General features: G+C 47.7%; 1 long non-coding RNA gene across 1 annotated transcript; it reads left to right on the forward strand.

Annotated features, from left to right (window-relative positions):
• The first annotated feature begins 981 nt into the window (after positions 1-981).
• On the forward strand, positions 982-11,371 carry LOC134477616 (uncharacterized). Its single transcript, XR_010049653.1, has 3 exons — positions 982-2,869; positions 7,939-8,064; positions 8,873-11,371. It is a non-coding gene; the product is annotated as an uncharacterized LOC134477616 (long non-coding RNA).
• Positions 11,372-12,650: the final 1,279 nt, after the last annotated feature.

Below are 12,650 nucleotides of genomic sequence, written 5' to 3' on the forward strand. Positions count from 1 at the left end.
AGCTTCCTGGCACCTTCACCCACGCATCCAGGTGACACTACCGGCTTCCTGAGACCCTGGAGCACCCTGGAGCCCAGGAAGGAAGCGGGAGAAGGAAGCCAACTCTGTGCCACTCTCTTCCTCCTTGGCAGAGTTTCTCCAGGTTCAGTGGACACTGCCCGTGTGGCATTCCCTCTCCAACACACACACACACACACACACACACACACACACACACACACACAGAGACACACACCTGTGCAGTCTCCAGTGCAGCAAGTGTGGAAAGGCAGAGCCACTTCTGCCAAGGTCACACGGAGGACCCTGGATGTGGAGGGCAGGGAGAGGGAGCTGCTTTTGCTCGGACCCCCCGAGCTAGTCCCCTCTCCAAAGAAAGAAAGGCACCTTCCCTTCCCCTGCCTTTCCCCAAATCAGTCTTGACATCTCCTTAAATCGAAGTCAGCCACAATGAAAGGGTGGTGTGGAATTTTGTTTACCAATCCTGGCGTCTAATTAAAATTAGCTGATGGTTCTTCTAGTTGGTTTTTGTTCTGACTATTTTTAAGCCAGAGCTGCTAGATCAGTGCAGCCACTAGTAAGCTGTCAAATCAAATTTTCAAAAGCAAATTGCTTTTATAATTAATTTAATTATTATTACGGCTCCCAGTTTTGTGTTGCCTTAATGAACACAATCAGGTTTCACCCTCTGCCGTCCCCCACCACGCACTCCAAACCCCCTCGCTTTTCCAGGCCCACCTCCCACATCTCCAACCCAAGATGAGCCAATGCAAGGAGAGGAAAAGCAGAGCGTTTGAGTCCCTCCCCGCTCCCCACGAAGCCACCTCCTCACTCACGCCCTCACCCTCAGAGTGAGTAATTAAAGTTCTTCTCTCTGTTATGGAATAAACGGTACATGTTTTAATTACCCCGGAGCCTACCGGGCACCCTCACACTCCCGCCCAGGTCTGCGAGTCTGTGTGGGTTGGGGGGGGGGGGCACCGTCAAGAGAGAGAGAAAGTGCTTGTGTGACAGTGACAGCGGTCTGTCACCTGGGGTCTGGCATTCACTAGGGAACTGCCAGTTACTAAGGAAACTAGGCAGGAGAGAGGAAGGGAGAGAGGCGGTTAGATCCAATTTTGGGTGACAAGTGTGAGGCAGAAGGATTTTGGCCCTTCTGTGTGTTCCAGCCTGAGTGAAATCTTTGGGGCTGGGCAGGAGCAGACACGGAGGAGCCCGTCACAGAAGGCCACCCTCTCCCCGGCGCCCAAGGCGGAACACAGGCCAGACACAGAGTGTGTGTGTACCCGTGTGTGTACCCGGGTGTGTACCCATGTGCATGCACATGTGAGCTTGTGTGTGTGCACTTAGCTGTTCACGCCCACGCCTGTGCTGTCTACCTCTGTGTTTATCCTTTTCTGTGTTTGGGGTGTTTTGCTTTTTTCCTTTGTTTTCTTCCTTCCTCTGGTTGCAATTAATCCCATTTCCGCCGTTCCCTCTGTGCTGGTCTGTTCCGCCACTTGGCGTCTCTTCCCCACGCACCGCTCCCTTTCTCGGCCTCTTCCTGCGCCTCCCAGCGGCCTGTTCTCCCTGGGCTCCTCCTCCTTCCTACCAGCCTTCTCCTCCTGCCTCTTGGCTTTGCTTCCTTTATCTCTTGCAGGCTTCAGCTCACCTTCATTCCATGTGGAACAAAGCACAAGGGACCCAGGGACTCTCTGCCATCATTGCCCAGGCTGGTGACGCCTGCTCAGGAAGAAAGAATGGAGTCTGAAGGGATGGGGGCCGTGCGGGAAGAGCACCCACACTCATGCGATTGGGGTGGGGACGGGGTCCCCAGGGAGCATAAGTCATTGTGGTCTCTGAAGCAGAAGGCCAAAGCACAGCAGAGACTGCAAGAGGGGTGAGCACGGGGGACCAACCCAGACAAAGGGGTCCCAGGGCAAGGCTTCTTTCTGGACCTCTTGACTTTTTAGGAGGCCAAGAAGATGCTGCAGAAAAAGTGGTAAAATCATCAACTCTGGGTGGCCACAGGCCTGACTGGTGCCAAAGCATTATGGATGGCACTTGGGGGTCTCAGGAGGCCTCGGGCTCTGGATAGAGTCACCCATCCTGCCTGAGATGGAGAGTGCAGGGCATGGCTGAACCTCTTGCTTTGTTTAGGGGACCCAAGTCCTCCCACTCGCTCCCTGCAAGCTGGGTCAGAGTTGCGCCAGCTCGTTTTTCTCACCGCCAGCCCTTCATCCTTCCCTCTGTCTTCTCCCCTTCACACTGCTTGGTCTTTGCTTGTTCTCTCCTGGTGGGAGCAGGTACTGGGCTCGGCTGCGGCCAGGCCCCTGGCTCCAGGAGCCCTTCAAGGTGAACCCCGGGTTCTGGAGGGACCGTGCTGCATCTTGTGCCGGTCTGAGACAGGGCAAGGCGCATATCCGCACAGGCTGCTTCGGATGGGGCATCCGAGGGGTCAAAGCGTCATCAGGGGACAGGCAAGTTAGCTCAATAATCAAGCGTTCGTCATGCCTAAAGACAGGATCCGTTCAGTAAGCATTCCCTTTCTCTCCAGAACCAGCGTCCCAGGAATGCTTCCAAAATAGGAGGTCCCTTTCAGCCCCATCTTGCCAGATAGACACTCTACCCTACTCAGCCGATTTGGCCACCTAAAACCCAAGGGAAGCAAGTCAGCCCTCCTTGCTCCAGGGGGCGCTCTCTTTCCAATACCTGACATCAGCCCGACGGTGCTTCCAGGAGGCTAAGGTGCCTTTGGAGCCAGCATCCCAGCAGGAGCCTGGTGTCAGTTTGAGAAGTCTCAGCACTGTTCATGAAGCCACACATGCTGCTCTCAACAATCTTCGGACCGCGGGCTGTGGGGGCATCCTCTGACCCCTCCGGCCATTGCCAGGTAAATGCTCCCGCCACGGTCTCAGTATAGAGCAAGCCTGCCACCTGGTGGTTAGGCCTCCCAACTACAGTCCGGGGCTCCTGAGGGTGGTTCTCTTTGGCGCTTTGGGTCTGCAACCCTGGTCCCAGCAGGCTGGTAGTGTGTCCTTCAGTGCAACCTCTGAAGCCAATGTCATCACACCACTGAAAGTTTGTGGGGACAGAAAAGCAGAAGATAGGAGTGGGTTTCAAACGCTGGAACGGAACACCCATGGAGAGAGCCACAGGGAGAGGCTTCTAAGTGCTCACCTGTCATTTCTCTGGACCTGGATGACGCAGGGGTGCTTGGGACAGTGGAAGCCAGGAGCATGCATTCTATTGTGCAGATACCTGGGCACCACTCCTGACTCCACCACCACTCACCAATGGGCTGGATAAGGGTTTTCTCCATGAACACACAGCCCCTCCCCGGGAGCAGGGACAGGCAGACAGGAGGCATTCAAAGAGCTCACCAGGTGGAGGGAGGGCAGCCCCAACCAGGAGCCCATGGATGGATGGGAAACCAGACGACACTGGGGCAGGAAGGGCCTTTGGGGTCACCTAGTCCAGTGGAGGCTGCACTGGGAGGGCTGTGGAGTCTTTAGGACCCTTACCTTCATAGGCTTTTCCACCACTCACACAGAAATTTACCTAAGCCATGCTATGATTGCTTTGTTATAAAGATTAATATTCTGTATTAGAACATTTCCCTCATCCTAAAAGTTTGAGGTTTTTTTCCTTCTGGCTTTAAAAGAAATTAGAACATTTGTGTATGTCCACTATACGTAATGAGTAAGTCAGCCCTGAGGCCTTTTCCCAGGACAAATGACACTGGAGCCCTAATGAGGAAGAGGTCGGCCCGCTGCCACACAGGAGCTAGAGGCAGGCTGGGCCAGGAGCAGGACTCCGGGCTCCTCATGGTAGGGCTCTTTCCATGACCTGTTTAACCTTCCTCAAGAGGCAGAAAAATTCTTGCCAGCCTGAGTCCCTCACCCACCCCATGAGGTTCTTGGGTTTCCTACAGCATGGGCCCCTTGGCTGGGATCTGCTTCTCCTCTGTTCTTGGACGCCGGCCTTCCCTCCCCCAGCCCTGGCCATGCAGCCAAGGCGCCACCACCGAAGCTCTTTGGCCTGCTGTCTTATTAATTCCTAATTTCCAATTTGCAAGAAAAGAGAGCCTTAAACCTCCATCTCACCAGCCCAGCAATCACACAGATGATCCAAGTGTCTCTGGACAGCCTTTAATTTATTTCCCAGTGCACACGGGCTCTGCTGAGAGACTTGATGGCACCAGCTTAAACATAATAAATTACTCAAGTATCAGAGATTAGTTAATAAAGCTTGAGGCTCCCTCCCAGCCCCTGCTGACTCGGTCTGCAACACCAAAGGTTCCTTTAAAGATGCCCAAATAGAGGGGTGGGGAACATGGTGGCTAAGTGTCCCCAGGTCTGAGGAAGCGGTCCAGCCTCCTTAATAGGACCTTTGTTACCAGGCAGAAATTGCGACAAGGATAGAGAGCCAGAGGCCCCCAAAACTCAGACTTTTCCTAGTTTAGGTCTCAGTATACAGGTGGTAGTCATATAATCCAATGGTGCTGAGTCTAACCCTTGCTTGGGTACAGCTTAGAAGACTGGGTGTCAGAAGATGCCCACAAATGAAGAAAGATGTGATTACCTTTGCAGCCGAGTGAACGGGGTGGTGGAGTTTTTCTTGGAGACACAAGGCTTCAGGAAGTCTGAGCATCTGAATGGCCTAGCCCTGTCTCTCACCGCAGTTACCTGCTAGCTGTGTCTTTGCACCTGCACAGCCAGTCCTCACCCCCAGGCCCTGTGTCCCCCGTGGTGGCCCTGTGATGCTTTTGCCTCACCTGCACCTACGGGATCCAACCCCACTTCAGATTACTAATGTGACTCCCTTTGCATGCATAGTGAATGGCTCTGACACTTGGACTTCATCTTAATCTTGTAGTGGTAATAAAAACTAGGAGACTGGACAGGATATTTGAAGGTGAAGCTCACCTTCTGGGGAACCTCAAGCAGGAGGTTCTTGTCTGCTTGAGTAGCTCAGCAAAACCCTGAAAGAGAAATGGATGGGAAAAACTCAGAATTCAGTCCTAGCCCACGATATTGGGAATAGGGTTTCAATAAAGGGAAGGAGGGGAATGTCTGTAACATCCTAGCAGGAACCGCATCCTGCCTAAGAATCTCCCCTACTGCCTCAGCTCGGGTACCCCAAGTCTAATAACCATATCCTCATCTCTCCCCTCTTATGCCTGACATCAAGGCCACAGCTCCTGGCTCCTGGGTGCCCAGAACATTCCCAGCCCCTGACACATAGCTTAGAGCAAGGTCTTAGACCCCAGGTCTGTGTAGGAGCGCGGTGCTCCTGAGTCTGAAGAAGTAGTCACCCACTCACCTTTGTTCCCAGGCACTAGTATTGTTACCGGCAATAAAACCCTCTTTGGTATCTAATTCTTTCCTTCTATAATGCTCAAAATACTGCCTACATATGCTCTTGTTTATGCAAAGAGAGCCTCCTTTCACACAATGGGCAGTTGCTGAACATGGTGTAAATTGAATCACATTATAAACGCACTAGGGGAATCCTAACATGAATCCTTTATAAAGTGAATAATCAGCCCTTAATTTATCATTAGTAAGCCTGATTCTTATACAACAAGTTTGTCTGATGTGAGCAAAACCTGCTTGTGTACACACATACATGCATGCACACACACACACACACACACACACACACACATTTCTCTGGAGAGTGGACCCCCTGGTATGGTGCCAGGCACAAATTAATCTTAAGTATTTTCTGAGACAGATACTGGTAAACAATAGCGCTGAGATTAAGCCTATAAAGGCCTTGTTTCCATCCCAGACAAAGGACACAGATCCACAGAGAGGAGTGCTAGTTTTATTGCTAAAATCCCTCCCCATAAAGAAAATTATTTCTAGGTTTTGGAGAAATGTCCTGGGTGACAAAGGTGAGAAGTGGGAACAAAAGAAGTAAAGACTGGCAGGGTGGAAAGGACTGATTTCGCAGATTTCTGGGCTTCCCAGCAGAGCACACAGCCCTAGGGATGGACGGAGAGTGCGTCTGTGGCGAGGGAGGAGATGGGACGCTGTGATTTCAGGTCTTCTGATTTCTGCGTGACTCTGAGCAGGTCTTGCCCTGCCTCAAGGGGTTCGGGCTTCCCTCTCTGAGTCTTCTCACAGTGAACAGTTAGGGCACCATCCTCCCGGCCTGTCCCCATCTAGCAGTAGTTGGGACTGTCTGTGTGGACAGGTCTCCAGAGACCTCACCCCAGACTCCACAGCTTCGGCCTGTCAGAGACTCAGGCTTTAAAACACATTTTATAAAACTTTCTCCTCTCTGACCTCATCCCTCAGTGTCCTACAAAGTCCCCAGTTCCCCAAGCTGAGGTCCCTAGGACCTCCAACATGAACACCTATGTCCTATGTCCATTCTGTGCTATTTGCATGTGCCCTACTTACAGTGATTGAAGATCAATCCTGAACCACTGTATTCAGTCTTCGTCACAACACAGAGGCAGGTTTGGCTCCATTATGCCAAGGAGGAAAGTGATGCTCAGAGCAGTTGAGGCATCCCCCAAAACCTCACCCGATCTTTTAGGCAGGAGTCACTACTCCTGTCTACCTCAGGATCATGGTTTCCAGAGATCAGCCCAGTCCAACATAACTTCCTTTTCAGCACTGATATCCCTGCATTTCGGTGACTGAGAATTCTGCTGCTAATCCAGAGACACTGCCATAAGGGTGTGTTTAGAACCAGCTGTAAAGGGCAGAGCTAGCCTCATTGAAGGAAAGATTACTAGGCTCCTGCTCTTTCTGCAAAAGCACGGCCCAATGGACCCATTTCATGCCATAGTCTAAGAAAACAAAGAAAAATAGCAACTGATGGATATAGAACACTACCTTGGTTGCTAACAAAGGCTAAGTGAGTAGATGTGGCTGAGTGAGGGGTCCCAAGAATCAGGGGTCTTCCCCAAGCTGCCACAGCAGCACAGACTGGCAGACCTCTGTATGCAGTGCTTCCTGGCTGTGACAAGTGTCATGGGTGTGCTGGAGACTCCTTGGACTCTGTCGTGTAATCTTGTCAGATGACAGAACCAGCAGGAGCCACTCTCACATGCTCTGCGTACTGTTCCCCTATGTCCAGCCAACAATATCTTCTCTCCTTCCTTCCAACAGAGAGCCTGAGAGTGAGGCACAGAGGGGCATGCCTAGTGAGCTTCCTTCCCCTGGAAAGAAACACCAAGGGTAGTTGAGAAAAAAGCAGGGGTTGTGTGACATCTCCCAGCCCACAGAGCCAAGCTCACCGGAGTCCTGACCGAGGTGGTCTGCAGGGCCTTCTCCTGCCTCTGCCTCACCACAGGGCTATGAGTGTTATGGGTTTGGAAGGTGCAGGTGCTGGGGAAGGCAACCTTATTCACTGTCTGTTAGTGGGGAGTCTTAAACCTTCTTTGCTGAATCATGATTTAAAGTTCCATTGGAGCCAAAGAAGACCTGGAAAACCTAAGGTATGGGTCAGGTGACAGAACTTTCTTGAAGAAAGCTTGGATCACACCAGTGTTTAGGGACCTGCAGTGCTTCGCTGATGACTGCCTTGAATGCAAACCAGATACAGTCATGGGAATCGTGGGAGAATGCAGGGTTCCTAACTGTGGGATAGCAACACCCGGCACCGCATACTCAGCGGTAGCAAATGACGTTGTTACTATTAGTAGTAAACTACACACCGAAACGAGTGAATTCAAGATTTTTCTTTTTAAAGCATCCCTTATATTACTCACACTTCCATATGCCCTTGGGTAAGAAAGGGGTGATGTTATAGTTAGTACCACCGGGGTTGCTCACAACCCACAGCCAATCTTATCTATGCCTCTAATCTGTGTAAATTTAAAAGCCATCTGTCTTGGAAAGAAAGCTGAAGAATCACGGAAATAATGTTGCAAAATATCCTTGTAAATGAAAATGTGATTTTATAGGTGAGTTGTTTTGCTCTTCACAATCATGGCTTTAGGGAAGGAAAGACCTTTGCTTTGAGTCAAGGTTGGATGAAGACGAGACCCTCCTGGACCACTCCCGTCTGCATCTGGCAGAGACAGCCCCTGGGTTTCCCCTGCACAATCTGGCAGTAGTTAAGGCTGTAAGTGCTCCAGCTGTGGGACACTGTTTTATGTCTGCCCAGATGTTGGCAGAGTTCTCCCACTCCAACCCTTCCACCCCAAATGTAAGTGAAGTTGACCAAAATTGTCAATTCTCAGGCCATAGGAATCCAAAACCACCTCTAATTTCTATTAGTTCCCCGCAGAAAGGCCACAGTGGTCATGCAGCTTTTGGTCCTGCACCCCTATATGCTTCCCCCATTCCCCTCTGTGCCCCCCAAGGCTCTCCATGGGGCTTCTGGGAAATATGCATGTGCCCCGAGTGCTTCCAGAGCTTAGCAGCACTCCTGGAAATGTGGCATTTGGGGTTACCATGGTGGACACGGTCTCCATTCATGCCCCTGGGGCTTTACCTCATCCCTACTTCTCTATCCCCCTTTGAAGAAGCCCCAGCCTTCCCCTAGTTCTGCTCAACAATTGCTCCAATACCCAAGTCCTTTGCTCTCTCAGTTTTTTCCTTCCAAAAACTAAGGGGGGAAATGCTGCTGAAGTGGCACAGCCAGGGAAGAGAATCAGCTCAATCTGATTATCAGCACTGTGAGGTCAGGAGCAAGGCTTTAAGTACTGCTCAGACCCAGAACTCAGCCTAACAGGTGCTGTAATGACAGTCAGTTCTCATTGCTCGTGGTAGCTGTGGTCCATCAAGCTGCCATGCACATTGAATGAGCAATACTGAGCCATTGCTCCTGGGGAAATGAAGAAGGAGGCTATCTATGCAAGGCTCTTGTCATGACATTTTCATCAACTGGTCAATAGGTGACCTCGTTTTCTGTGTGTTTCTGCTTAAAGACAACTGATTCAACGCACGCCATTGACCCATTCGCATTGAAGTCAAGATCAACAGCCCTGTAACTCGCACCTCCACAAAACTTACCTACCATACACTTTCCTTACAAGGTGAGAAGAGTGGGCAGCTCCTCAGCATGATGCATAGGTCCATTTCAGGCTGCAAAATCGGTGACAAAAGCACAAAGTGCAACAAAGGATGCCACTAAACAGACCACGAAGGACACATTTTTACGGTACGAAAACAGAAGCAAGAAGGCTGCAGGTCACTGTTCAGCTCCACATGGGAATGTGTATCTTAGGCTACTGTAATTTTCCAGCGGCTTGTACAGGTCTGTGCTAGACTTGAACCCACCATCTGTCTTGATTTGTAGGTTATAAATCTTAGCAAGTAGGCAGATTTGCAAATACAGAGTCATGGAGGAATGAAGATCAACCTTAAGTGAACACTATGAAATACTATTCAGCAGTGAAAATGAAGGGACTGCAGATACAAACTCCAATCTAGATCAATCTCAAACACAGTGTGCTGAGTGGAAGAAGCTGACAAACTGAATGATCTCATTCATACTACATTCTTGAAAAGACAAAACTAGAGTGAAGGAGAATAATCAGGGGACAGAGGTGGCAAAAAGTGTCTCCATGGTAAAAGGATAGCATAAGGAAATTTTGGGAGGTGATGAAACTGTGCTGTGTCCTGATTGTGGTGTCAAAGTTCATAAAAATGCACTTCAAGGGGAAAGAGGTGAATTCTATTGTATGATAATAAGACATAAAATACATGCACCATAGTAATAAGTCACTAGAGATGTGACAGCCTGAGCACCAGTTGCTACATGGAACAGACCCTGTGGGAGGTGACTGCGGCCACCTAAATCATTGTGTCCTCCTGGTGGCTCATCAGAAGATTGGAAGCTGCCACCTGTGTGCTGGGACTATGGCCTTGTGCCACTCTCAAGTGACATGTCCTGCTAGTCACCAAAACAGGACAATCAGCAGAATCCTGGTGTATCTCAGCCATTTTCCATTCATCTATTCCTCTGTGGAGGAGCCCCACTCTTCCAGAGAGCCCAGGGCACTGGTTTTTATCCACACGCAGAGATCTCCCCTTAGAAGTTACTGTTGCCCCTAGCAACCAGCTCGGCTCTCCAAACTGCTTTGAATACAGACTGCTTTGGGAAGACTGCTCCTCGGAACTGATTTCTAAAAGACCTCCTATCACATTGTGAACAAAACATTCTTAAACAGAAAATTTAACAAGATTTTAAAACAAAGATCCAAAGTATTTTTATCATATTCCAACTACATGTTTGCTAAGTGTCTGGAGGGGGATGCTCTGTACTTTGTAAAGGAAGCAAGAGAATGATGGGGGCAGATCGTGAAACGCTATCTATTCTGAGGAACCAGAGAGCTAGAACTGAGATAATGTGATATCCCCATTACAGCACCAGTCCAGGGCTGAGCCCATAGTAGGTATATAACAAACACTAGAGGAAATCAAAGTGAACCCCCAGGCATAAAACAGTCGTTCGTTATAATTTCTGATCACCATCTATGTAGTAGGGTCTGTACTGAGAATACCCAAGCAAAACAGAAATGAATGAACTATGGCCAACAATGGCCCCCTTCTGGGGGTTTAAGTGCTTGGACATACACATAAATAAATTAAATCATTAATTTTAATTAGCTAAATTACAATTATTGTTATTGAACTCCGTAGTCATCTTTCACCTCTACCATCTTCTCTGCTAGTTCTCAAGGATCATTGTATTATCAGGCAAATAAATGCAATAGAGTACAAGGAGCATGCCATGGAAAAGCGAGCAAGGGAAGCATACTCATTGAGGCCCTTTGGTTGCCAGTGGCACATGAGCATAACACAGTCAGTGGATTCCTTTGCAAACTTTGGAAGAACACAAAACTCAAATGGAAACAGATGGGCAATTCTGCTCTTCTGTGGTCCTTTGTCTCTGATTTTTCTGGGGAAAAAATAGTAGATTTTCTCCCCAACTAGCACCAAATGCCTTGGACGACATTTAGTTCTTTCCTTATAATGAGACTCCACTACCTTCGCAGAGCCAACAATAAAAAAGTTTTGATGCTATGGTGGGGAGCAGGAACTGGTCCTTCTCAGGACCCCATGTATTTGGAACTTTCAGAATGCTAGACTCACTCAAGGAAGAGCCAAGGAAAGAAACTTCTCCCTGGATTGTGTCACTGATGCTAAGCAAGATGATGAACTCAAGACCTGCACGTGCCTTGCTCTCGTAGACCTCTGAACACAGACAGCCGGACTCCAGGAAAAGCTGACCTGTGGGTGTAAGAATACCTTGGAGTCACCTAGTGAAGGAGCAGTAAGATCTAAGGGAGCAGAAAGTTTATTATTATTATTATTATTATTATTTAAAGAAAGACAAAACAAATTAGAAAATGGGCAGAAGCAGTACATACTTTCAAAGAAAAGAAATAAACAGTAATAAATCACTAGTTGATGTATACATATTGTCCCCCCACCAATAGTTGTTCAAGATACAAAAGTGAAACATATAAATGGGAATTCAACTAGGAAGACTGCAAACAGTTCTGTTCAACTATCTGACAAAAAATAAGTAATATGCCTATCAATCCTATACACTTAGACATGTACACATTTATCCGTATCTTCATTTATGTTGAGACTTAACAAAACTTATTAGATTAAAATCCTTCTGAAAAGGGGCTGGGGATTTCGCTCAGCGGCATAAGCACTGGCCTTGCAAGCAGGCAGTCATGAGTTTGATCCCCAGTACCGATAAAAAAAATCATTCTGAACAAAGATTAATAATATTTCTGGATTTCACATCATAACACTCTGGAATCAGCACTGGGTACTGCAGTGCCCCTTTATTTCCTTCAAAGTATTTGTTCACTTCATTATGTGTCATAAGATCAGTTCTCATAAACTGTTTATAGGTTTTACGCAAGCATGAGTTTTAACATGTATTTCTATCCTTTCTACATTAGAAGGAGAAACAGAACAAAGCAGGACAGAACTAAACATATTCCTATAGACACATAAAACTAAAAAGACATATAAAACTGCTGTATAAGGATTTCTACCATGGTCACTGTGCTGTTTCTTGTTAACATCAACAGAATTGGCTATATCATCAGATAAAGTATAATTGAATGTATCAGTACATAACTGAATTAATAGAAATACAACTTTGTAGATAGTGTAGAGCTACAAAAACAGGTAGTAATTAAATCAGAATGGATATCATGTTGAATCATTGTCATTTTCAGTATAGTTGTCTATACTCCTCAATTTGATACCAGCAATCTAACAGTTTTGAATAAAATCTGTCAATAATAAGCAGCAATCAAATAAGTCAGATTTAACTAAGATCAATCATGATACAACAGTATAAGTTATACAGGGATCCTGATTGAGTTAATAGGAAATTAAAGATGACCACTGTGCTATGTCCTGTTATCTTTGGGACAGCTCTCTGTGCCCTCAGATCCAGTGCTTGTATACAAACTAGGGCAGAACAAGTTCCATCTGAGCAGGGTGGTGTGAGTAATAAGGGCTTTAATTCCTAATACACTATTAGCTATATCTTCTGTTTTTTTAAGACTATCCCTCCCCTTTACTCCTCCAGAATTAATGTGTATTTTTGGGTCTCCCCAACACTCACGGTTTTATATTGGGGGAGCAACCTGCTATTTACCTAAGTGTTTCTGAACTTTCTTACTTCTGGACTGGATTTCTAGTTATATTTCTTTATTTATTAAAGCC

Source organism: Cavia porcellus, unplaced genomic scaffold (assembly GCF_034190915.1).
Source record: "Cavia porcellus strain 051 isolate PalLab524CR breed Dunkin Hartley unplaced genomic scaffold, mCavPor4.1 scaffold_9, whole genome shotgun sequence".
Classification (NCBI taxonomy): Eukaryota; Metazoa; Chordata; class Mammalia; order Rodentia; family Caviidae; genus Cavia; species Cavia porcellus.